This window comes from Carlito syrichta, unplaced genomic scaffold, assembly GCF_000164805.1.
Source record: "Carlito syrichta isolate Samal-C Ts95f unplaced genomic scaffold, Tarsius_syrichta-2.0.1 Scaffold304465, whole genome shotgun sequence".
Lineage (NCBI taxonomy): Eukaryota > Metazoa > Chordata > Mammalia > Primates > Tarsiidae > Carlito > Carlito syrichta.
The window spans coordinates 374,184-398,542 of NW_007248561.1; the positions used below are offsets into that span (position 1 = coordinate 374,184).

A 24,359-nucleotide genomic window follows, 5' to 3' on the forward strand; every position below is an offset into this window, starting at 1 on the left:
TGCTCCCGCCACTGCAGCCTCGACCTGCTGGGCTCCGGCGATCCTTCCGCTTCAGCCTTCCAAGTAGCTGGAATTACAGGTGCACGCCACCACACCTGGCTAATTTTTTTTTTTTTTTAATTTATTGTAGAGATAAGGTTTCGCCTGCCCAGGCGGGTCTCGAACCTGCGGGCTCAGGCAATCCACTCACCTCAGCCTCCCAAAGGCGCTGAGCCACTGAGCCTGGCTCTTTTTTTTTTTGTTTTTTGAGTTGGAGTCTCATTGTCAGCCAGGGTGGAGTGCAGTGGCACACTCATGGCCACTGTAGCCTTGACCTGCTGGGCTCAGGTGATTCTTCTGCCTCAGCCTTCCAAGTAGCTGGAACCACAGGCACACATAAGGCCATTTAGTTTTTGTGATTTATTATAGAGATGAGGTCTCACTAAGTTGCTCAGACTGGTCTCAAATCCCCGGGCTCAGGCAATCCTCTCACCTAGGCCTCTCAAAGTGCTGGGATTATAGGCTGAGCCATGGCGCCCGGCCATAATGTTTATTTTTAACCTATTGTGTTCTGTCCTACACCGCTTTAGAGAATAAGTAGGAGTTTGATTGATTCTGTGTTGAATCCCTATCTTGGATGTTCTGTTATATGGAAGAGGCTTAGTGAATATTGAAAAAAAGTTGAGTTAATATGGGAATAAATAAACAACTGGCTAGTTGGCAGTCTCTGGAAGTTCTCCCATTGTCATGTTCTGGGTCACTCAGATTCTGTTAAGTTGTCAGTTGAAAAGAAGTTGTTGTTATTTTTATTATTATTATTTTTTTATTATTTATTATTATTTTTTGAGTTAGAGTCTCACTCTGGTGCCCAGACTGGAGTGTAGTGGCCGCTCCCGGCCACCGCAAACTCGACCTGCTGGGCTCCAGCGATCCTTCCACCTCAGCCTTCCAAGTAGCTGGAACTACAAGTGTGTGCTACCACGCCCGGCGAGTTTTTTTGATTTATTGTAGAGATGACGTCTCACCAAGTTGCCCAGGTGGGTCTTGAACCTGCGGGTTCAGGCAGTCCACTCACCTCAGCCTCCCAAGGCGTGGGAATACAGGCTGAGCCACCAAGCCTGGCTATTATTATTATTATTATTTTTGAGTTGGAGTCTCACTCTGTCGCCCGGATTGGAGTGCAGTGGCACACTCCTGGCCACTGCAGCCTCAACCTGCTGGGCTCCGGTGATCCTTCAGCCTCAGGTTTCCAAGTAGCTGGAACTACAGGTGTGCTCTACCACGCTCGGCTAATTTTTTGATTTATTGTAGAGAGACGTCTCGCCAAGTTGCCCAGGCGGGTCTCGAACCCGCGGGCTCAGGCATTCCACTCACCTTGGCCTCCCAAAGTGCAGGATTACAGGCTGAGCCACCGAGCCCAGCTATTATTATTTTTTGAGTGGGAGACTCAAGGTGTGTCGCCCAGGCTGGAGTGCATTGGCATGCTTACGGTCATCATGGCCTTGACCTGCTGGACTTGGGCGAATCTTCTGCCTCAGCCTTCCAAATATCTTGAACGACAGGTGCCCGCCATTACACCCAACTAATTTTTAGGTTTATTGTAGAGACAAGGTCTTGCCAAGTTGACCAGGCCGGTCTCCAACCCCTGGGCTCAGGCAATCCTCTGTCCTCCACCTCCCAAAGTGCTGGAATTACAGGGATGAGCCACCGCTCCTGGCTTGAAAGGAATTTGTACGGTGATAGGGGAGGAGATTGCAAAAGGGAAGAAGTTATTTTCTGGGGTGATAAAAATTTTCTGTATTTTGGTTGTGGTGGTGTTTACCTAGTATATTTTGTCAAAACATTGAACCATGTTCTTAAAATATGTACATCTGTTGTATGTGAATTAGGAAGTTGATTTATACAAATTTGTATTCAAAACTTACCCTTTAAAGTCTTTTATGAACTGCAGGTAGCTATAAGTAGGTTGTGATAATGATAATTTTCCTTGAATTTTTAGTAAATTTAGCCAAGTCTAGATTGAACAGGAAGTTTTGTGTGTTTTTTTGAGTTGGAGTATTGCTGTCATTTGGACTGGAGTGCAGCGACACACTTATAGCCATTGCAGCCTTGACCTACTAGGCTCAGGCGATCCTTCCACCTCAGCCTTCCAGTAGCTGGAACCACAGGTGTGCGCCACTTTGTCTGCCTGATTTTTTGATTTTTTTTTTAATTGTAGAGATGAGGTCTCACCACGTTGCCCAGGCTGATCTCGAACCCCTGGACCCAGGCAATTCTCTTGCCTCTGCCTCCCAAAGTGCTGGGATTACAGGCCTGAGCCACGGTACCAGGCCTGAACAGGAAGCTTTTTTTTTTTTTTTTTTTTTGAGTTGGAGTCTCACTGTGTCTCACATACAGGAGTGCAGTGGCACACTTACGGCCACCCCAGCATTGACCTGCTGGGCTCCAGCGATCCCTCCACTTCAGCCTTCCAAGTAGCTGGAACTACAGGCATGCATTCCCATGCCCGGCTAATTTTTTGTTTATTGTAGAGATGAGGTCTTGCCAAGTTGCCTAGGCTGGTCTTGAACCCGTGGGATCAGGCAGTCCACTTGCCTTGGCTTCCCAGAGTGCTGGGATTATAGACTGAGCCAAAGTAAGTCCCATATGAAAACCAGAGAGATACGGATTAAATCAGTAAAATCCCATTTTCTCTCTGTGATCTCCATTGTGATAGAAAAACAATATGACAGTTATTGTTGGTGAGGGTATGGGAAAATGGGCATTCGCAAACACTACTGGTAGCAATATAAATTGCTGCAGCCTCTTTCTAGAGCACAACAGTATGTATCTGTGCTTTTAGGAACATACTTTGAGGAATTTCCTATTGGACAGGTCCTTAAAAATCGTCATCACTGTATTACTTATGTAAGTGGAAAGGTGAAGACTTAAATATACAATGCCACTATGGGATTGCTTGTTTTTTATGGTACATTTATGCAGTGGAATACTAGCTAGAAAAGAGCTGTAAATTGGAGGGTCAGGTTGTTTGATGCAATACTGTGAGTTAAAAGAATGCCAGAACTGATGCTTTTGTTTGGTTCAAAAACCTTTGTGTATCTCCGTTTTCTCCTTAGTCAGTGTCTTATATTGAACTTTAGGTTCTTTGGTGGTAGGGTGCAGGAAGTTTACTTTGAGTGTGTGGCCTTTGTTTTAGATCTGCACTGTGGTCTATCTAATTAAGTAGCCATCAGCCACACATGACTGGTTAGATTAAATTAGTTATAATTAAAATTCTGTTCCTCATACTAGCCATTTTGTACAGCCTAAATATAGGGCATTTCCATCATCTCAGAAAGTTCTAGTGGACAATGCTGGTTTATATCACCTTTTTATATTTTTGTCAGTATCTCCTGTCGGTCAGGTTGGGCCTCATAGCAGTTTCAGTTTTCTTTTTTTAGATCTCATAGAAGGGTTTTGGAATTTCCTTTCACTGTCATTTATGCCTGATTTTCATATTAACCAATAAAACTCTCTTTACCTCTTAGCCTGTAGTGAGTATGTTCAGAATGTAGCGAGGATGCTGTTATCCTTGTGGAGAGAGTGAACACTGTGGGGACAGTGTTGCTGAATCTTAGTTCTGGGCTATACATATATTTAACCTCATTAGAGTTTCTATTCTTCACTGTAAAGACAGCTGCATAAGAATTAGAATTTTGGGGCAATCCCTTTGGGTCCCCCTCCCACTGTGGAAACTTTTCTGTCCTCTCAATAAATCCTGCTTTCTCCAAAAAAAAAAAAAAAAAAAAAAGAAAGATAAAAGAATTAGATTATTTATTTATTTATTATTTTTTTGAGTTGGAAACTCACTGTTTCCCTGGGCTGGAGTGCAGTGACACGCTCCTGGCCACCGCAGCCTCAACATCCTGGGCTCAGGTGATACTTCTACCTCAGCCCTCCAAGTAGTTGGACCCACAGGCATGTGCCACCACGCCTGGCTAATTTTTTTATTTAATGTAGAGATGAGGTCTCGCCATGTTGGTCAGACTCATCTTTTTTTTTTTCAGTAGGAGTCTCACTCTGTCACCCAGGCTGGAGTGCAGTGGCACGCTCTCACGGCCACCACAGCCTCCACCTGCTGGGCTCAGTTGATCCTTGTGCCTCAACCTTCCAAGTAGCTGGAACTACAGGCACGTGCTACCATGCCCAGCTAATTTTTTGATTTATTGTAGAGATGAGGTCTTGCCAAGTTGCCCAGGCGGGTCTCAAACCCGTGGGCTTAGGCAATCCACTCACTTCAGCCTCCCAAAGTGCTTGGATTATAGGCTGAGCCACTGAGCCCAACTTTGTTTTTTTTTTTTTTTTTTTTTTGATTTGGAGTCTCACTCTGTCACCCAGACTAGAGTGCAGTGGCCACTCCCGGCCACTGCAGCCTCGACCTGCTGGGCTCTGGCGATCCTTCCGCCTCAGCCTTCCAAGTCGCTGGAACTACAGGCACACGCTACCACGCCCGGCTAATTTTTGATTTATTGTAGATATGAGGTCTCGCCAAGTTGCCCAGGCTTGTCTCGAACCCATGGGCTCAGGCAATCTACTCACCTCAGCCTCCCAAAGGCGCGGGATTACAGGCTGAGCCACCGAGCCCGGCTTGTTTTTTGTTTTTTAAGAAACAGGGTCACTGTTGCTTCAGGCTGAGTGCAGTGAGGTGTGCATAGCTCACTACAGCCTCAAACTCCTGGGCTCAAGTGATTCCCCAGCCTCAGCCTCCTGAGTAGCTGGGACTACAGGTGTGCATCAACACATCTGGCTAATTTTTAATTTTTTGTAGAAACAGGGTCTTGCTATGTTGTCCAGGCTTGGTTTTTTTTTTTTTTTTTTTTTGTAGATGGGGGTCTTGCTGTGTTGCCCAATCTGGTTTCGAACTCCTAACCCTAGACATTCCTCCTGCTTCACCCTCTCAAAGCACTGGGATAATAGGTGTGATCCACTGTGCCTGGCCTGAACTAGAATTTAAATTGATGTAAGAACTGCATTTGATGTTACTTGATTCTTTCCTTTTCTGGGAAATTGGGCATTAAGTGCCAGGGATACCAAAAAATATACACATTTTATTTTATTTTATTTTATTTTATTTTTTTTGAGTTGGAGTCTCACTCGGTCGCCCAGACTGGAGTGCAGTGGCCGCTCCAGGCCACCGCAGCCTCGACCTGCTGGGCACGGGCGATCCTTCCGCCCCAGCCTTCCAAGTAGCTGGAATTACAGGCATGCGCTACCACGCCCAGCTGATTTTTTTATTTATTGTAGAGATGAGGTCTCGCTGCCCAGGCGGGTCTCGAACCCGCGGGCTCAGGCAATCCACTCACCTCAGCCTCCCAAAGGTGCGGGATTACAGACTGAGACACCGAGCCTGGCTAAATATGCACATTTTAAGAGATATGATCTGCGTGTTACTTTTTGAAGTTGAATTATGGTAGCAATGCATATGACATTCTCCCAAAAGATAGTATTAATCAAATGAATGCTAGTGTCACCATGTGACAGGCAGAGCAATCAGAGAAAATGGTGGAAGCACCATTGTTGTTTGAGGAGATCAAGTGGTATTTGACTTAGCACCTTTGACTTTTCCTGTGGGGGGCCTTAAAGGATGTGGTGTACTGTAGAGAATTGGCTACTCTGGTGGTACTTCAAGAAGAAATTGAAATGGCATGCGAAACAATACAAGTGGACATTTAGTTTTTTCCTTTCTTAAAATGGTTATATATATTTTTGGCACCCTCTGTATTTGTTAAATACCTATATGTTCCAAGCATTTACTAGAATGGAAATATGTAGTATGCGGAGATTTTATTGATTGATGTACTTCTAGGATTCAATTTCTATCCAGATTATTTTGTAGCCATAGACTGATTTATTGCTTAGATCAGGGCTTCACATGTTGAATTCAGGGTACTGGATATTTATGATGGGTGAGCTAAAGCTTAATTGTTTAGTGTCTATTTTGGGCTCATGGTAGGAAGCTCTCTTCCCACTGAATTAGTGTTGTTACAACTGTTGTGATGATCTCATTGAATGTGGCTAAAATGGACTTAGAAGATTTAGTCAGCAACATTTTTAGAAGATTTTGGTGTGATAAGCTGGCCTTTCAATTTAATCATCCATATAAGACCCGTTTCCCCCATCAGGCAGGTTAATCACTCTGTATCAAGTGCATTCTTTTTTTTTTTTTTTTTTTTTTTTGGTGTCTCACTCTGCTTCCCAGACTGGAGTGCAGTGGCATGCTCCCGGCCACCGCAGCCTCCACCTGCTGGGCTCCGGCGATCCTTCCGCCTCAGCCTTCCAAGTAGCTGGAACTACAGGCGCGTGCTACCACACCCGGCTAATTTTTTTGATTTATTGTAGAGATGAGGTCTCACCAAGTTGCCCAGGCGGGTTTCGAACCCATGGGCTCAGGCAATCTACTCACCTCAGCCTCCCAAAGCGTGGGATTACAGGCTGAGCCACCAAGCCCAGCTTCAAGTGCATTCTAACATGGATAACAATTTTTAAAAATTTCTTTTCTCCAACATTTTATTATGAATGATTTTAATGTTACAGAGAAGATGAGAGAATTTTACAGTGAGACCTTATGCCCACCACTTAGAGTTTATTTGCTGGCATTTACCATATTTGCTTTGTCACTGCGTTCCACTTATCAGTTCGTTTTTTTAAAAGTTTTTTTTAATTGTAAAATATGTATACGAAACAAAATTTTACCATCTTAGCCTGTTTCGAGGATGTGTTTGACATTCTGGTTGTATGTGTATTTTTTTTTATTCCCTTTACTTGGAGGAACAACATGATCATATATATATATTTTTTGAGTCAGAGTCTCACTCTGTTGCCCAGACTGGAGTGTAGTTGCACACTCATGGCCACTGCAGCCTTGACATGCTGTACTCAGGCGGTCCTTCCTCCTCAACCTTCCAAGTAGTTGGAACTACAGGCCTGCGCCACCATGTCTACCTAATTTTTTGATTTATTGTAGAGATGAGGTCTGACCATGTTGCCCTGGCTGATCTTGAACCCTAGGCTCAGGCAGTCCTCTTGCCTCTGCCACACTTTGATCTTGTAAATAAATTTCAAGTACTCCAGGTTTATGTTTAAATGACGGTGCCTTAGCAAGAGAAAAAAATTGTGCTACATTTTTTACTCCTGTTAACTGAAAACATAATTGGTGTACATTGTACATATATTAAGTATATTCTTAGAAATGTACTGGTTGTGTTTACCAGCTGGAATTCTTTTTTTTGAGTTGTAATCTCACTCTGTTGCCCAGACTGGAGTGCAGTGGCCGCTCCCGGCCACCACAGCCTCGACCCATTGGGCTCTGGTGATCCTTCCGCCTCAGCCTTCCAAGTAGCTGGAACTACAGGCGAGCACTACCATACCTGACTAATTTTCTGATTTATTGTAGAGATGAGGTCTTGCCAAGTTGCCCAGGCGGGTCTTGAACCTGCGGTCTCAGGCAATCCACTCACCTCGGCCTCCCAAAGCACGGGATTACAGGCTGAGTCACCGAGCCCGGCTGATATGTAATTTTATTTTTGCAGTCAATTTGCTTTTATTACACTTTATTGTTGGTTGTTTTCAACTGTTTTGTATTGTGTATTATAGCTGGTTGAAAAAACTAGACGTCAATTCAAAGAATTACTCTGGCAGATGGGGAGAACAGATTCTAGTGTTTTTTATGTGGTGAACAGGATCTTTGACTGATTATGTAAATTCATCAGATAATAGTTTTGTGCTGGTTTTTATTTGTGTGCATTACCGTACTGCAGGGACAAGAATACTTGGTTGACAAAGATTCTCTTGTACCTTGTCTCTTCAGTTAGTTTGTGTGTTCTTAGTGGCCAGTTAGCATTTTATATTCTTTTGTATCCTTTTTAGTACAGTACTGTTCTCCGTAAATTCTGATGTAGGCCAGGAGTGGTGGCTCATGCCTATAATCCCAGCACTTTGGGCAGCTGAGGTGAGAGGATTGCCAGAGGCCACAGGTTAAAGACCAGCCTGGGCAACTTGGTGAGACCTCTTCGCTACAATAAATCAAAAAATAAGCCAGGCGTGGTAGTGCATGCTTGTAGTTCTAGCTGCTTGGAAAGCTGAGGTGGAAGGATCACCTGAACCCAGTGGGTCGAGGCTGCGTTGGCTGTCAGTGTGCCACTGCACTCCAGCCTGGGCGACAGAGTGAGACTCCAACTCTAAAAAAAAAAAAAATTCTGATGTATGTGAGACTTCATTAGATTTATACTTGTGTTTGCACTATTACCATATTTGCTCAGATGTTTATTATCTTGGGGCTTAAACTTATGCATTTAACAAACATGTTGAAGTCTTTTAACTACCGGGTATTTCATTAGGCATTGGGGGAGATACAAGATAAATAATACACGGTTCCTATTCTTAGGGACCTTTGGGTTTAGTGGGAGAAGACGGTGAATTATAATGCAGTGTGATAAGGGCAGTAATAGAACCTGGATGACATGCCCACTGTCCTGGGGAGTTGGTAGGTTTCACAGGCATTTACCTTTGAGCTGGTTCTGGAAGTATGGGAGTAAGTTGAACAGGCAGTGGGTTTTAAGTGTGTGTGGTAAGGATTGGGACCGGAGTGATTGTTTGAGAAGGGGCTATTCAAGGCGGTGGAAGAGCACATTTAAAGGTGTAGAACAGGAAAATTCTAAAAATGTAGTTTGATTAAGGGTAGAAGCATAGGAGTGAGTGATGGAACTGGTAGACCAGGATTGTGATGTGACTGTATTGGATTTTATTCAGCAAGCAGGGAAGGACCTTTAATTGGAGGAACAACATGATCATTTTTTTTTTTTTGAGTCAGAGTCTTACTCTGTCACCCAGGCTGGAGTGTAGTGGCACACTCATAGCCACTACAGCCTCGACCTGCAGGGCTCAGGCAATCCTTCCACCTCAGCCTTCCAAGTAGCTGGAACTACAGGCACACACCACCATGCCCGGCTAGTTTTTCTTGATTTATTGTAGAGATGAGGTCTTGCCAAGTTGCCCAAGCTGGTCTGGAACCCGTGGGCTCAGGCAGTCCTCATCTCAGCCTTCCAAAGTGCCCAGCCTGATCATATTTTTGACAAGTTATTCTGGCAGCAGAGTTAGTCTTTTTTCTGTTACTTGCTTACAGATGATAGCAAATGTGGCTTTTCTAGAAGTTGGTTCTTCTGGTCTTATGTCCTGGGTTAATCAAATGACTATTTTGGATGAAAATTTTTTAGCAAATTTAGGCAGTCATGGAAGATAGACTATGAATATATCATCTACTTCTCCAACTCTAAAATAAATAGTTTATTGTTGACTGAAATTTCCTTCCAAGTAGACTTTTAGTGAATTAGGTTTATTATTTTATTTATCTATTTTGAGTCAGATCTCACTCTGTTGCCCAGGCTGGAGTGCAGTGGCATGGCACGCTCATGGCCACCACAGCTTCTACCTTAGGCGATCCTTCTGCTTCAGCCTTTCAAGTAGCTGGAACTACAGGTGTGTGCCGCCATGCCCAGCTAATTTTTTGATTTATTGTAGAGATAAGGTCTACAGCAATGTGTGCCATGTTGCCCACACTGGTGTTGAACCCATGGGTTCAGGCAGTCCTTTGGTCTCCACCTCCCAAAATGCTGGGATTATATGCGTGAGACAATGTGCCGCTGAGTGCTGTTTAGTAATTCATGGTATGTTGTATTCTATGACCTATGGCTTCAGTTCATAATAAACACAACATTTTGCCATCAAATTCAGTAACAAAATAATCCATAGTCTGTGCTGTACCTCAGAAGGGTAACATCGAAATCCACATTTCTCTTCTTGTTTTAATATGCACTGGATATTAAAAGATAGTAATAAAATGTGATGTGGTGGCATAGGTACTTGAAATGTCACTGCAGTGTGTAGCAGAGCAAAGTGATGAGAACACTAAAGGCAGTCCCTGTTGCAGCTACTCAACTTTACTATCTTAGTGTGCTATGTATAAATGAGTGAGCATGACTTTGTTCCAATAAAAATTCCTTATGGGCACAGAAATTGGAATTTCGAGAGCCTAGCAGCTAATATGGGAGAAAAAGAAATTGGAATATTGTATAATTTTCACATGTAATGAAATATTCTTTTGACTTTTTTTCCAATCACTAAGAAATGTAGAAACCGACTGGGCTTGGGGCTCAGACTGTAATCCCAACACTTAGGAGGCCAAGGCGAGTGGATTGCCTGAGCCTGTGGGTTTGAGACCAGCTCAGGCAACTTGATGAGACCTCGTCTCTACAATAAATCACAAAATTAGCTGGGTGTCGTAGTATGCACCTGTAGTTCTGGCTACTTGGAAGGTTGAGGCGGAAGGATCGCTGGAGCCCAGCAGGTCCATGCTGGGGTGGCCGTGAGTGTGCCACTGCACTCCAGCCTGAGCAACAAAGTGAGGCTCCTACTCAAAAAAAAAAAAAAAAAGTAGAAACCATTCTTAGTTCATGGATGTTATAAAAACAAACAGTGAGTAGATTTAGCCTGTGTCCTTCCACTCCCTAATGTGGAAAGTTTTATATACGTGACCCATTTGGGAATATCTGTTTTTCTCTCCAAAGCCATTTGTAGTAAATTCACCAGTTGGATCAGTCTTGGTTCCTGCTGATGCTGTTTAAACTACTTGGAGCAGACATTGCACAGTTGTCTATGGTTAAAACACTAAAGGATTATTTGCTCAGCTGTCATAATCTCAATTCTTCGTATTTTTCAGTGGTGAATGACATTACATTTTGTTATTTATTGGCTACTTTGGGTTAACTTGAATAGGAGACACTGTCTTCTTTTGTTCACTTTTAATTGCTCTCATCATGCTGTTGAAACCATAACACATTAGCCCTCAAGTATTATATAAGCATGTTATGCTTGGTGGTTTAAAGCTAGCTTTGACCTCAGGTTCACAGGAATCGGCAAGGTTTTCCTTGTGTTTCTTTATGTTCTGTTCTTCTCAATAAAGGATTGCCAAGGATACCTAGGTGAGATTTTTTAAAAAGTCAGTTTTGTTTACCATAGGAGATAAATTCTATGGTTTTGGAATATTGGTGTTAACTCTTTGTTTAGATTTGGAAACATATTGTTATTAGGGTCTAATAGTGTGTGGAATATGGCGTATTTTGAGCTATCCTTGGTCTGAGGCACTGTTGTCCTTTACCTGGATTATTTTAGGCAATATTTACCAATTTCTACTGCCGTGGCCCATTAAAGTCTATTCACTACTCAGCAGCCAGCATGTGTCACTGCAGTTTGTAGTATAAAACCTAATTCTGCTCATATTACTCATATGCTCAGAACACTCCAGTGGCTGTGACATTACCCAGAGGAAAACCACAGTCCTTATGGTGGTGTGCGAGGCCCTGTCCCTTTAGCTATGTCTACAGTGGCTCCTTGGCAACTTTTTGTATTTCAGGCACTCTTATTCTCTCTCCTCCTCCCCATCAGCTGATCTCTCTCTCTCTTGCCTTATTTATTTTTCTTTTTATTTCAGTAGTTTTAGGGGGTACAAAAAATTTTTGATTACATGAATGCATTGAATAGTGGCAAAGATGTCTCATTGTCCTCGATAGGTGATAATTCTTCCCTCTACCGCTTCCCACCCTTCCCTTTCTTTTTTCTCATTTCTTCAGGCAAGCCAAGCATGTTTCTTCCTCAGGGTCTATGCATTACCTGTTTCCTCTGCTTGGCCTCCTTCATATAAGACCCAGTATACTCTTTTCCAGTCTCTGTTCAACTGTCTCATGAGGGGAACCTTCCCTTACTGCTTGACATAAACTTGTAACTCTTATTTCCCCACATGTCCCCATTTTTCACTGTTGAATCTCCAGTACCTAGAATAGTGCCTGGCATGTAGTCAGTTTTTTGTTGAATAAGCGGACAGTTGATCATGTGTAGAAGGGAACAGGGTCTATTGCCAGCAGTTTAGAGTCTTCTTGCTAATACACTGCTGTCTGGCCAGGGGAGATTTAGGAGATAGAGGCTAAAAAGAATTCCTATGACTGGCTAGATGACACAGGCAGAACAAATTGGGGGTGAGGAGGTGGGCACGGAGATAAAGACAGGAGTGATAGGGGTGACTCAGGGCTTCAGGTGTCTCCTTACCATTCCAGAATAACTGAAGGCCAGAGCCTCGGATTTGCTTCTCCACTTACTGCAACAGTGGAAAATTGAAGACTTGTGGAATAAGAAAATTCTTGTCAATATCTGAGAAGAGGCTAATTAATAGGAAGGAAGCATGATGGAGTAGTAAAATGCAAGATTTTTGCATGTGTGCTTTGCCATCTGGTAGACTTTGAAGGATGAATGTTTTGGAATAGTTTCTTTTCTTTTCTTTTCTTTTTTTTTGAGTTGGAGTCTGGTCTCAAACCCCTGAGCTCAGGCAATCCTCTCACCTCGGCTTTCCAAAGTGCTAGGATTATAGGTGTGAGCCACTGCACCTGGCCAGAGTAGTTTGTTTCTTTAACTCAGTATGCTTTAAGGTCAGAGCAGCTTTCAGTCCTGTAGCGTTGTGGGCTTTCCCTCACTATAGACAAGCTGACTGGTGTGAGCCCCCTGTGCCTTTGGAGTTAGGAAACGAGTTTTGACTGTAACCTGTGATGAATTCTAAGAATAAACTGCAAGAATACATGCAGACGTATTTTGAAAGACTTGAATTTTTGAAAATGTCTTTTTTTTTTTCTCTTCCCTTTTTTGAGTTGGAGTCTTAATCTGTTGCCCAGGCTGGAGTACAATGGCATGCTCACGGCCACTGCAGCCTCAACCTGCCAAGAGATTCTTCCATCTTAGCTTTCCAAGTAGCTGGAACCATAGGCATGCAGCACTACGCTTGGCTAACTTTTTGATTTATTGTAGAGATGAGGTCTTGACATGTTACCCAGGCTGGTCTCAAACCCGTGGGCGCAGGCAGTCCTCTTGCCTCCCCCTTCTATAGGTCAAGAGCTTATTGCTTGGGCATTTTGTTTACTCAGCAAACACATATCAGTGTTAGGTATGTAAAGAGTTTACAACCCAGTGAGGGAATTGACATAGTAATAGCTGTAATGAGATGAGTGTAAAGAGAGACATGTGCAGGGTAACACAGAGGGCAATGCCTGACCCATCCGGGGAGGATCAAGGTTAGCTTGCTGGGGGAGGGAACACTCATAGGAATGATTAAAAGTTTGGTGAACTTGGGAGGCTGAGGTGAGTGGATTGCCTGAGTCCACGGGTTCGAGACCCGCCTGGGCAACTTGGCGAGACCTCATCTCTACAATAAATCAAAAAATCAGCCGGGCATGGTAGCACGTGCCTGTAATTCCAGCTACTCGGAAGGCTGAGGCGGAAGGATCACCGGAGCCCAGCAGGTCGAGGCTGTGGTGGCCGGGAGCGGCCACTGCACTCCAGTCTGGGTGACAGAGTGAGACTCCAACTCACAAAAAAAAGTTTGGTGAAGGAGGAGGAGGTATTCTAGTCTGAGGATTCTGCCTGCATTGCAGAGGGTTCAAAGACCATATCTTAAGGAGTTACACTTCTTTCCTTCCTGGCTAAATAGGCAAGGATTCAGCTATGTGCAAACCAGGGGGTTCAGAGAAAGCTAATGTGAGTAGCCTGCACCGCCTTGATTGCGTGAATGCTGAATAGGTGAAAAAAGAAAGATTAATGTTGAGATTGTGTCTTCAGATTAATTGGGTCTTCTGAGCCTTCCTTCTTTATGGTAATGTGAATGAACAACAGAGCTTTAATAAACTGGGAATGAGGACATTGACTACTTACGTGAGCTTGCTGGTCTTGGAACCTGGTTTTGCTATTTGTTTTGGATAACGCTCTGCATAGCTTTGAATTATGACCATGTTTATAGGTGTGGGAATGTTCAGAAAACTGGAGCAAAAGGGAGTTTTTGTACTTTTAGGGATGGAATGAGGAGTTATTTTACCCTGAAATATATTTGTTAAATTCAGGCCGGGTGTGGTGGCTCACGCCTGTAATTCCAGCACTTTGGGAGACCAAGGCGAGAGGATTGCCTGAGCTCAGAAGTTCAAGACCAGCCTGGACAATATGGTGAGACTTCATCTTTACAACAAATCAAAAAATTAGCTGGGCATGGTGGTATGCACATGTACTCCCAGCTATCTGGAAGTCAGGAGTGGAAGGATCGCCTGAGCCCAGCAGGTTGAGGCGGCTGTGGCTGTGAGCGTGCTACCGCATTCCAGGCTGGGCAATGGAGTGAGACTCCAACAACAACAACTCCAACTCAAAAAAAAAATTTTTTTTCAGTTTAGCATACCTTAGTTAAATTATTATTATTATTATTTTTTGAGTTGGAGTCTCACTCTGTCACCCAGACTGGAGTGCAGTGGCATGCTCACTGCCACTGCAGCCGTGACCTGCTGGGCTCAGGAAATCCTTTCACCTCAGCCTTTTTTTTTTGAGTTGGAGTTGTACTCTGTCGCCCAGGCTGGAGTGCAGTGGCATGTTCACGGCCACCGCGGCCTCAACCTGGTAGGCTCGGGTGATCCTTCTGCCTCAGCCTTCCAAGTAGCTGGAACTACAGGCATGTGCTACCACGCCTGGCTAATTTCTTGATTTATTGTAGAGATGAGGTCTCGCTGCCCAGGCGGGTCTCGAACCCGCGGGCTCAGGCAATCCACTCACCTCGGCCTGCCAAAGCGCGGGATTACAGGCTGAGCCACCGAGCCCGGCCTAAATTTTTTATTATTTCAAACATTTGATCCTTGTCAAGTTTACCAGGTTGAATTATGGAGCTTATGAATTAGTCTTGTGTAATGAAAACCCTAGCACTTGAAATATTGCCAGCAAAAGCAGCAGGTTACAAGAAGGAAGGTTTTAGCTTTCCATACTGTTGAACGGATGAAGACATGTGTCAGACAGGCAGACAAAGACAGACCATTGCACCAGCATACTTTGAGAGGGAAGATTGTTTCTACTTGGAGTGAAGCTGAGGGCTAAATTAGAATTTTTTGTTTATACACTTCAAGCATCAGTAATAGAGTCTCGAAAGTCTGGGTAGCCATTTTATCACTGCTTATTTCCTCTCGTTTCAGAAGTGCATCCTGACTTGTAAGTTGGAGAGGCCAGTGGTGCTGCCAGTGGTCTTTTGAGGTAGTGTCTGGGATCCAGTGCAAGTTGAATCATTGTTCACGTAAGGTAAATGCATGGTGGTAAAAAGAACTAATAGCTTTATTGACTTATAAAACCAGTCTTATGTTAGAATTAATTATCCAGAAGATTCCTTAATGCAATTTCTGAATTCTTTTTTTTTTTTTCCTTCTCCGAGTTGGAGTATCCCTCCACCCAGACTGGAGTACTGTGGCACACATGCTCACAGTCACCCCAGCGTCAACCTGCTGGGCTCTGATGATCCTTCCGCCTCAGCCTTCTGAGTAGCTGGAACTACAGGCGCGTACTACCATGCCTGGCTATTTTTTATTTTATTATAGAGACAAAGTCTCATCAAGTTGCCTGGGCTGGTCTCAAACCCGCGGGCTCAGGCAATCCACTCACCTCGGTCTCCTAAAATGCTGGGATTACAGGCCGAGCCACTGAGCCCGGTTCACCATGGGTATATAATTTACTTAACTAAAGCCAGACTCGGTGGCTCAGCCTGTAATCCCGTGCCTTGGGAGGCTGAGGTGAGTGGATTGCCTGAGCCCACGGGTTTGAGACCTGCCTGGACAACTTGGTGAGACCTCATCTCTACAATAAATCAAAAAATTAGCCGGGTGTGGTAGCGCACGCCTGTAGTTCCAGCTACTTGGAAGGCTGAGGCAGATGGATTGCCGGAACCCCAGCAGGTCGAGGCTGCGGTGACTGGGAGTGGCCAATGCACTCCAGTCTGGGCGACAGAGTGAGACTCCAACTCAAAAAAAAAAAAAAATAATAATAATGATAATAATTATCTGTTTTGTTTAGTTTCTGTTTTTATCAGTAATTTATCTCTAAACTCTAGCCAGAAGTACAAATCTTCCTCAATACTTTAAGCATTTCAGTTGTATTATAAATTTTCTCTTCTTAGGGATACTTTCTGATGTGCTCTATTCTGGCCATGGCAGTACACAACTGTTGTGCCCAGGTTGTCATCATGTCAATATTTCCTACTTCTCTTGGACTGGGTCCTGTTGTCTTTTCCCATTTCTTTTTCTCTGTTGATCGATTTCTTTGTTTGGGAGAACGTGTCTCTTTTATCTTCCTGAGGAAAGGGAAAAGAGGTAAATGTTTAGACATTGCATGTTTAAAAATGCCTTTATTCTGCTTTCATATTGTTTGTTGGTTTGGTCAGATATAGAATTCTAGTCTGGAAATAATTTTCCTTCAGAATTTTGAGGGTACTACTCTATCGTCTTTTGGTTTTTCCTGTTGGTGAGATGTCATTTGCCTTTACATATAACCTATATGTAACCTTTGAAACTTTTAGACCTGTTTGTCCCAGTATTGTGAAATTTCATAATGATGTTCTTGGGGCTGTTTTCATCCAGTGTGCTGGCTACTCAGTGGACTGAAACTTACATTCCCCTACTTCTGGAACGATTTTCTAAAATGATACCTTTGATTTTTTTTCCTCTTTTTTTCTAGAATTATTATTTGGATGTTGAATCTTTGGGATTGGTTCTGTAGTTTTATTTTATTTTTTTGCTATTTATTTATTCATTTTTTGAGTTGGAGTCTCGCTCTGTTGCCCAGGCTAGAGTGCAGTGGCAAACTCATGGCCACCCTAGCGTCTACCTGCTGGGCTCCGGCAATCCTTCTGCGTCAACTTTCCAAGTAGCTGGAACTACAGACTTATTTTCACGCCCGGCTAATTTTTGATTTATTGTAGAGACCAGGCCTCGCCAAGTTGCTGGGGCTGGTTTCAGTCCCATGAGCTCAGGCAATCCACTCGCCTCAGCCTCCCAAAGTGCTGGGATTACAGGCTGAGCCACTGAGCCCAGACTGGTTTTTTTTTTGAGTTGGAGTCTCTCACTCTGTTGCCCAGGCTGGAATGCAATGGCGTGCTCCCAGCCACTGCAGCCTTGATCTGCTGGGCTTAGGCGATCCTTCCGCCTCAGCCTTCCAAGTAGCTGGAACTACAGGCACACACCACCACACCCCGGTTAATTTTTTTGTGATTTTATTGTAGAGATGAGGTCTCACCAAGCTGCCTAGGCTGGTCTTGAACCCCCAGGCTCAGGAAATCCTCTCACCTCGGCTTACAGGTTGAGCCGCTGTGCCAAGCTTGTTAATTTTTTAATTTTTTTTTTTTTTGAGTGTCTCACTCTATCACCTGGACTGGAGTGCAGTGGAACACTTGCAGCCACTGCAGCCTCGACCTGCTGGGCTCAGGCAGTCCTTCTGCCTCAGCCTTCCAAGTAGCTGGAACTACAGGTGTGGGCCACTGTGCCCAGCTAATTTTTTGATTTATTATAGAGATGAGATCTCGCCAAGTTACCCAGGCTGATCTCATACCATCTTTAAATACTTAGTGGTTCAGACCTTCTTCTTGGTGGCTGGAGAAGTAGGCAGGGGCCAGATAATTTAGAATCTTGAGACTGGCAAGCCATAGCTTTCAAATATTAATCTGATAAATTCAGTTTTGTTCCTTTTTAAAAACCAAATATAAGATGTTCTGGGAAATAATTAGACCCATTTCTATAGGTAGTTCATGTGCTGTTCTTGAAGAAATCTCAGAGGGGAGCTGCTCTGATCACATGTATCTATACTATCTATATACTAAGTTCTGGGAGTTTGGATCTACCTGAGGTTGGAGTAGTTGAGCTGTCTCTAAATTTGATAGATTTGAGTGGTGTCTTAATTAATTTAAAATGGAAGCGATAGGTTGTGTTCTTAATTTATTTTCTTTTGTAGACTTAAGTGATTGGTAAGATCCAAAATGGTAGATGTTACAATCAATTTTGGTCTCTTCTGTAAAATTGTGTTTGTATTTAAGACACCTCCTCCTATCCCCCAAAATCATCTGTTGCAGTACAAATGTAAATGGAAAGATACCAGGTAGTTATCTCAACAGGAACATCTTAGTCAGTGGATAGACACTAGTAACTGCTAAAATAAATGAGAAATTTAAAAGTGATCGGACAATATTGAATTGGGCTCAAAACTTGAGCATTTGGAAAGACATAATCATTGTTGTCTTTCTAGGTCAGCACTGTCCAATAGAAGTCTAGTGAGCCACATATAATTTAAAATTTTCTGGTAGTCACATAAAAAAAGAAGCAGAGAAAAGTAGTTTTACTGATTTATTTTGCATAATCTAACATATCTAACACATTCTCAGTATGCAACTAATATAAAAAAAGTTAATGAGATATTTTACATTCTTTTTTCTACTAAGTCTTTCAAATCCCATGTTTATTTTATACATGCAGCTCATCCCAGTTCAGATCAGCCACGTTTCTGCTCAGTAGCCACATGTGTATTGGATATTGTGGTTCTAAGAGTTCATACTTCTGAAGGGGCTGATATATTAAGTTACTGAACCATACATACCCTGCCAGATTCCAAATGTAATATAAAAGCAGTGATATCTTAACATATAAAGAAATAAACTCATTTTTTTCCTCCTAAACCCATGTGTGATAGACTTGTTTTGGGAAGATGATTTGAGCTTAAAAAGACCAGTGTCTATAAAATATGTCAGGCAACTTCTAATATAGTTGTAGGTAATCTTTATGTAAATGGTGGATGTGTGTGTATCAGTGATGGGAATGATTGTTTGATGTTGAGAGATCACAATCAAAGTCTCTGGAGTGTGTGAATAACGTCTGTAGCCCAGTGTTTTGGAATCTCTGTCTAGGTTTCCTGAATTAGAATTTTCTTTTTTGCGTTCTGTGTTGTTTTTTTTTTTTTTGAGTTGGAGTCTCACTCTGTCACCCAGACCAGAGTGCAGTGGCATGTTCCTGGCCACCGCAGCCTCGACCTTCTGGGCTCCAGCAATCCTTCCACCTCAGCCTTCCAAGTAGCCGGAACTACAGGTGCACGCTACCACTCTTGGCTAATTTTTGATTTATTGTAGAGACGAAGTGTCCGGGTGGGTCTCGAACCTGCAGGCTCAGGCAATCCACTTGCCTTGGCCTCCCAAAGTGCTGGGATTATAGGGTGAGCCACTGAGCCTGGCCCTTATTTATTTATTTATTTTAGGTTATAAAATATAGTTTATTTAAAAGTAAATTAGAGAGAGAAAGAGAAGATACACCTCTCCAAGGTGGGGTGGGTGCCAAAGCCAGGAAGCATGATGACAGCCCTAGCTCAAAGAGCATATGACCACACCAGAGTCTAGCAAGACAATGACCTATTTTCTTTTTAATTTTTTTTTTATAGAAACAGGGTTGCTGTGTTGCTCAGGCTGGTCTTTAACTCCTGGCCTCCAGCAAGCTTTACTCCTCAGCCTCCCAAAGTGCTGGGGTTATAGGTGTGAGCCACTTCACCCAGCCTGAATTATAACCTTAATGGGTGGACATTTTGTAAAAGCCCTGTAGGCGATTGCAGTATGTACCAGTGTTTAGCACAAGGCTTAGTAGTAATAATTTCATTTAAAAAAAATAGTTAAGTATCATGAATGCTTAATTTCATTTTTAGAAAGTTTACCATCATGAGAGCTGGAAGCAATCCATAGATCATTAGTTAACATAGGTGATAGTGTCTTTATTAAGTTAGGAAAGTTAAGAAATTCTTTATGAAATGAGAAAAAAATAATCCAGTGGGAACACACTCATTTAAAACAGGAACTAAAAGTGCTGTTACTCTCCCTGAGGAGGATACAGGAGAGGAGCCCCTGAAGTGAATAGAAGATTTTTTTAAGCTGCCAGCTGTGATATTCATTCTGTTGCCTTAATAGTGAAACATTAATTGGCTAGATGATCCTGAGCTTAATAGACACACATTGAGTAAATTCTTAGGAGGAGATATCTCAAGTTGCCTACACTGGGGATATTATGTTTGTTTTTTGTTTTTTGTTTTTTTTGAGTTGGAGTTCCACTCGGTCACCCAGATTGGAGTGCAGTGGCCGCTCCCTGCCACCTCAGCCTCGCCTGTTAGGCTCCGGCGATCCTTCCGCCTCAGCCTTCCGAGTAGCCAGAATTACAGGCATGCGCTACCATGCCCGGCTGATTTTTTGATTTATTATAGAGATGAGGTCTCGCTGCCCAGGCGGGTCTCGAACCCGCGGGCTCAGGCAGTCCACTCACCTCAGCCTCCCAAAGGTGCGGGATTACAGGCTGAGCCACCAAGCCCGGCTTGTTTTGTTTTTTAAGTTGGAGTCTCGCTCTGTAGTCCAGGCTGGAGTGCAATGGCATGCCTATGGCCACTGCAGCCTCTATCTGCTGTGCTCAGGCAATTCTTCTGCCTCAGCCTTCCAAGTAGCTGGAACTACAGGAGTGTACTACCACACCTGGCTAATTTTTTGGTTTATTGTAGAGACGAGGTCTTGCCAGGTTGCCCAAGTTGATCTTGAGCCTGTGAGTTCAAGGAGGCAATCCTCTTGTCTCCTCCGCCTCCCAAAGTGCTGGGATTACAGGTGTGAGCCACTGCACCTGACAGTGTTATATTTAAAAAGTTCTAGTTGGACTCAGTGGCTCAGCCTATAATCCCAGCAATTTGGGAGGCTGAGGCGAGTGGATTGCCTGAGCCCACGGGTTTGAGACCCACTGGGCAACTTGGCGAGACCTCATCTCTACAATAAATGAAAAACTAGCTGCGCATGGTAGCGCACGCCTGTAGTTCCAGCTGCTTGGAAGGCTGAGGCGGAAGGATCACCGGAGCCCAGCAGGTCGAGGCTGCAGTGGCTGAGAATGTGCCACTGCATTCCAGTCTGGGCAACAGAGTGAGTCTCTGACTCAATGAATGAATGAATGAATGAATGTTCTAAATGGAGCTGGCTGGGCATGGTGACTCATGCTTATAATCCAAGCACTTTGGGAGGCCAAGGTGAGAGGATTGCCTGAGCCTGCAGGTTTGAGACCAGCCTGGGCAAATTGGCAAGACCTCATCTCTACAATAAAATAAAAAAATTAGCCGGGTGTGGTGGCTTGTGCCTATAGTTCCAGCTACTTGGAAGGCTGAGGTGGAAGGCTCACCTGAGCTCAGCAGGTGAGGTTGCAGTGGCCATGAGCATGCCACTGTACTCCTGCATGGGCGAGAGTGAGACTCCAACTCAAAAAAAAAAAAGTTCTAAATGAACATTAAGTTTGCCATTGATTTTTTTTTCCCTGTTAACATCCAGCATCAAAGGGATTTGTCTTCCAAGGCTAATATGACCTTTAGACTACTGTCTTCCTTGATAACATGACTTTTTCTTCTGGTGCACGTCTTCATTGTGACGCATGCCAATTTAGCCAGTAAATGTAGAAAACTCTTTATTGCTTTGTGTGGGAAAATATCTGATTTTATAGGCAGGTGAATAGCAAGAAAATAGAATCAGTGATGAAATCTGTTTATTTCCAGGGAAGCTTTTTTTTTTCTGAGTTGGAGTCTCGCTTGGTCGCCCAGACTGGAGTGCAGTGGCCGCCCCTGGCCACCGCAGCCTCGCCTGCTGGGCTCCGGCGATCCTTCCGCCTCAGCCTTCCAAGTAGCCGGAATTACAGGCATGCGCTATCACGCCCAGCTGATTTTTTGATTTATTGTAGAGATGAGGTCTCACTGCCCAGGCAGGTCTCGAACCTGCGGGCTCAGGCAATCCACTCACCTCAGCCTCCCAAAGGCGCGGGATTACAGGCTGAACCACCGAACCTGGCCCAGGGAAGCTTTTAAATGTGTCTCCCTCTGATTACTCTGGGGCTGTAGCTAAACATAGTTTAAGGGGCAAGCTCTGCTTTTGTATGCCAGGCACTTTGTATATACTTTAATTCCCATGGCAGTCTTTTGAGGTTTAGGTCACATTTAGAAGATTGAGAGGGTATGTATTTTGTCTAGCTAATGGGTGACAGAGTCAAGATTTGTATCTAGCTCTTTTTTGCTGCCAAAACTCATACTTGCTGGAGAACCTGAACCTGACCCGGTATTATAAAGTGACTCTAGGGATCTGTACATTTGGGACTGGGCATTTTTAGTGGGTACAGATGGTTTTGGTCTGGACTTTAAGTGTACCCACCACTCCTTCTTGTGTACATTGTACCTTTTAGGTGATTTTCTGTTTTTCCTTTCCTTCTCCCCCTCCCCCTTCTGACCCTTCAGTGTTTATTATACCATTCTCTATGTCTTCGTGGATTCTTAGTTTAGCTCTCACCTATAAGTAAGAATGTCGGGTATTTGGTTTTCTGTTCCTGAGTTATTTCACTTTGGATTACGCTCCCCAATTCCATCCAAGTTGCTACAAAAGACATTATTTCATTCTTTCTGAGAGCTGAATAGTATTTCATAGTGTATATATATCACATTTTCATTATCCACTGATCAGTTGATGGGCATTTGGGTTGATTCCACATCTTTGTAGTTGTGAATTTTGCTGTAGTGAACATGCAGGTGGCAGATGTCTTCTTTCATATAACAACCCCTCTTCCCTTGGGTAGATACCAACTAGTGGGATTGCTGGATCCAATGGTAGATTTACTTTTGTTCTTTGAGAAATCTCCATGCCAATTTCCATAGAGATTGTACTAATTTAATTTACACTCCCATCAACAGTATGTAAGTGTTCTTTTTTCTCCGCATTGGTGACAGCATCTTTTTTTTTATTTTTTGAGTTGGAGTTTCACCCTGTAGCCCAGGCTGCGGTGGCATGCACGCTCACGGCCACTGTGGTCTCGACTTGCTGAACTCAGGTCTTCTTTCTGCCTCAGCCTTCCTAGTAGCTGGAACTACAGGCGGGTGCCACCACACCCAGCTAATTTTTTAATTTATTGAAGAGACAAGGTCTCGCTGAGTTGCCCAGGCTAGTCTTGAACCCATGGGGTCAGGCAATTATTATTAATATTTTTGAGCCAGAGTCTCACTCTGTCACTCAGACTGGAGTGCAGTGGCTTGCTGCTCACGGCCACCGTAGTCTCCACCTCTGGGCTCAGGCGATCCTTCTACCTCAGCCTTCCAAGTAGCTGGAACTACAGGCACATGCCACCACGCCTAGCTAATTTTTTGATTTATTATAGAGACAAGGTCTCACGAAGTTGTCCAGGCTTGTCTCAAACCCCTGAGCTCAGGTAGTCCTCTTACCTTGGTCTCCCAAAGTGTTGGGATTACAGGCTTGAGCCACCACGCCTGACTATTTTTTTATTTTTATTTTATTTTATTTTATTTTTGAGTTGGAGTTTCACTCTGTTGCCCAGGCTGGAGTGCAGTGGCATGTTTCCGGCCACTGCAGCCTCGACCTGCTGGGCTCCGGCGATCCTTCCGCCTCAGCCTTCCAAGTAGCTGAAACTACAGGCGCGCCCTACCACGCCCAGCTAATTTTTTGATTTATTGTAGAGATGAGGTCTCGCCAAGTTGCCCAGGCAGGTCTCGAACCTGCGGGCTCAGGCAATTCACTCGCCTTGGCCTCCCAAAGCGCGGAATTACAGGCTGAGCCACCGAGCCCGGCTTTTTTTATTTTTTAATAATGACCATATTGAGCATTTTAAAACAAATTTGTTGGCCATTTGTATGTCTTTTGAGAGATGTCTGTTAATGTTGTTTGCCCGCTTTTTAATGGGGTTATCTGGGATTATTTGCTTTTTTCTTGCTGATTTGAGTTCTTTGTAGTTTCTGATATTACTCCTTTGTCAGATGTATAGTTTGTGAATATCTTCTCACATTTTGTAGGTTGCCTGTTTGCTCTGTTGATTATCTTTTGTTTTGCTGTGCAGAAGCTTTTTAGTTTGATTCAGTCCCACTTATTTTTGTTTTTGCTGCATTTGCTTTTGGGGTTTTAGCCATAAATTCTTTGCCTAAAAGCCAAAGTCCAGAAGACTTTTTCCTAAGTTTTCTTTTAGGATTTTTTATGGTTTTAGGTCTGACATTAAGTCTTTAATCCATCTTAAGTTAATTTTTATGTATGGGAGAGATAGGAATCAAGTTTTTCTGCATGTAGCTGTTCAGTTTTCCCAGCACCAATTGTTGAATAGGATGACCTTTCCCCAGTTCATGTTTTTTTTTTGTCTTCTTTGATCTTAACTGTGAGATATGGATACTGTTACTCTGTCTTTTTTTTTTGTTTTTTTTTTTTTTGAGTTGGAGTCTTACTTTGTCGCCCAGACTGCAGTGTAGTGGCCGCTCCTGGCCACTGCAGCCTCGACCTGCTGGACTCTGGCGATCCTTCCACCTCAGCCTTCCAGGTAGCTAGAACTACAGGTGCGCACTACGCCGCCCGGCTAATTTTTGATTTATTGTAGAGATGAGGTCTCGCCAGGTTGCCCAGGCGGGTCTCGATCCCGCGAGCTCAGGCAGTCTAC

At 43.6% G+C, this 24,359-nt stretch overlaps 1 protein-coding gene across 3 annotated transcripts in view; it reads left to right on the plus strand.

The window, feature by feature from the left end:
* The window catches only part of THRAP3 (thyroid hormone receptor associated protein 3), a 73,586-nt gene that overhangs the window by 8,418 nt on the left and 40,809 nt on the right, over nt 1-24,359 (plus strand). For all 3 annotated transcript variants that reach the window (XM_021713327.1, XM_021713328.1, XM_008059973.1), the window contains one exon: nt 15,054-15,156. The gene's annotated coding sequence lies outside the window, so the exon portion shown is untranslated. The remainder of the gene's footprint in view (nt 1-15,053; nt 15,157-24,359) is intronic.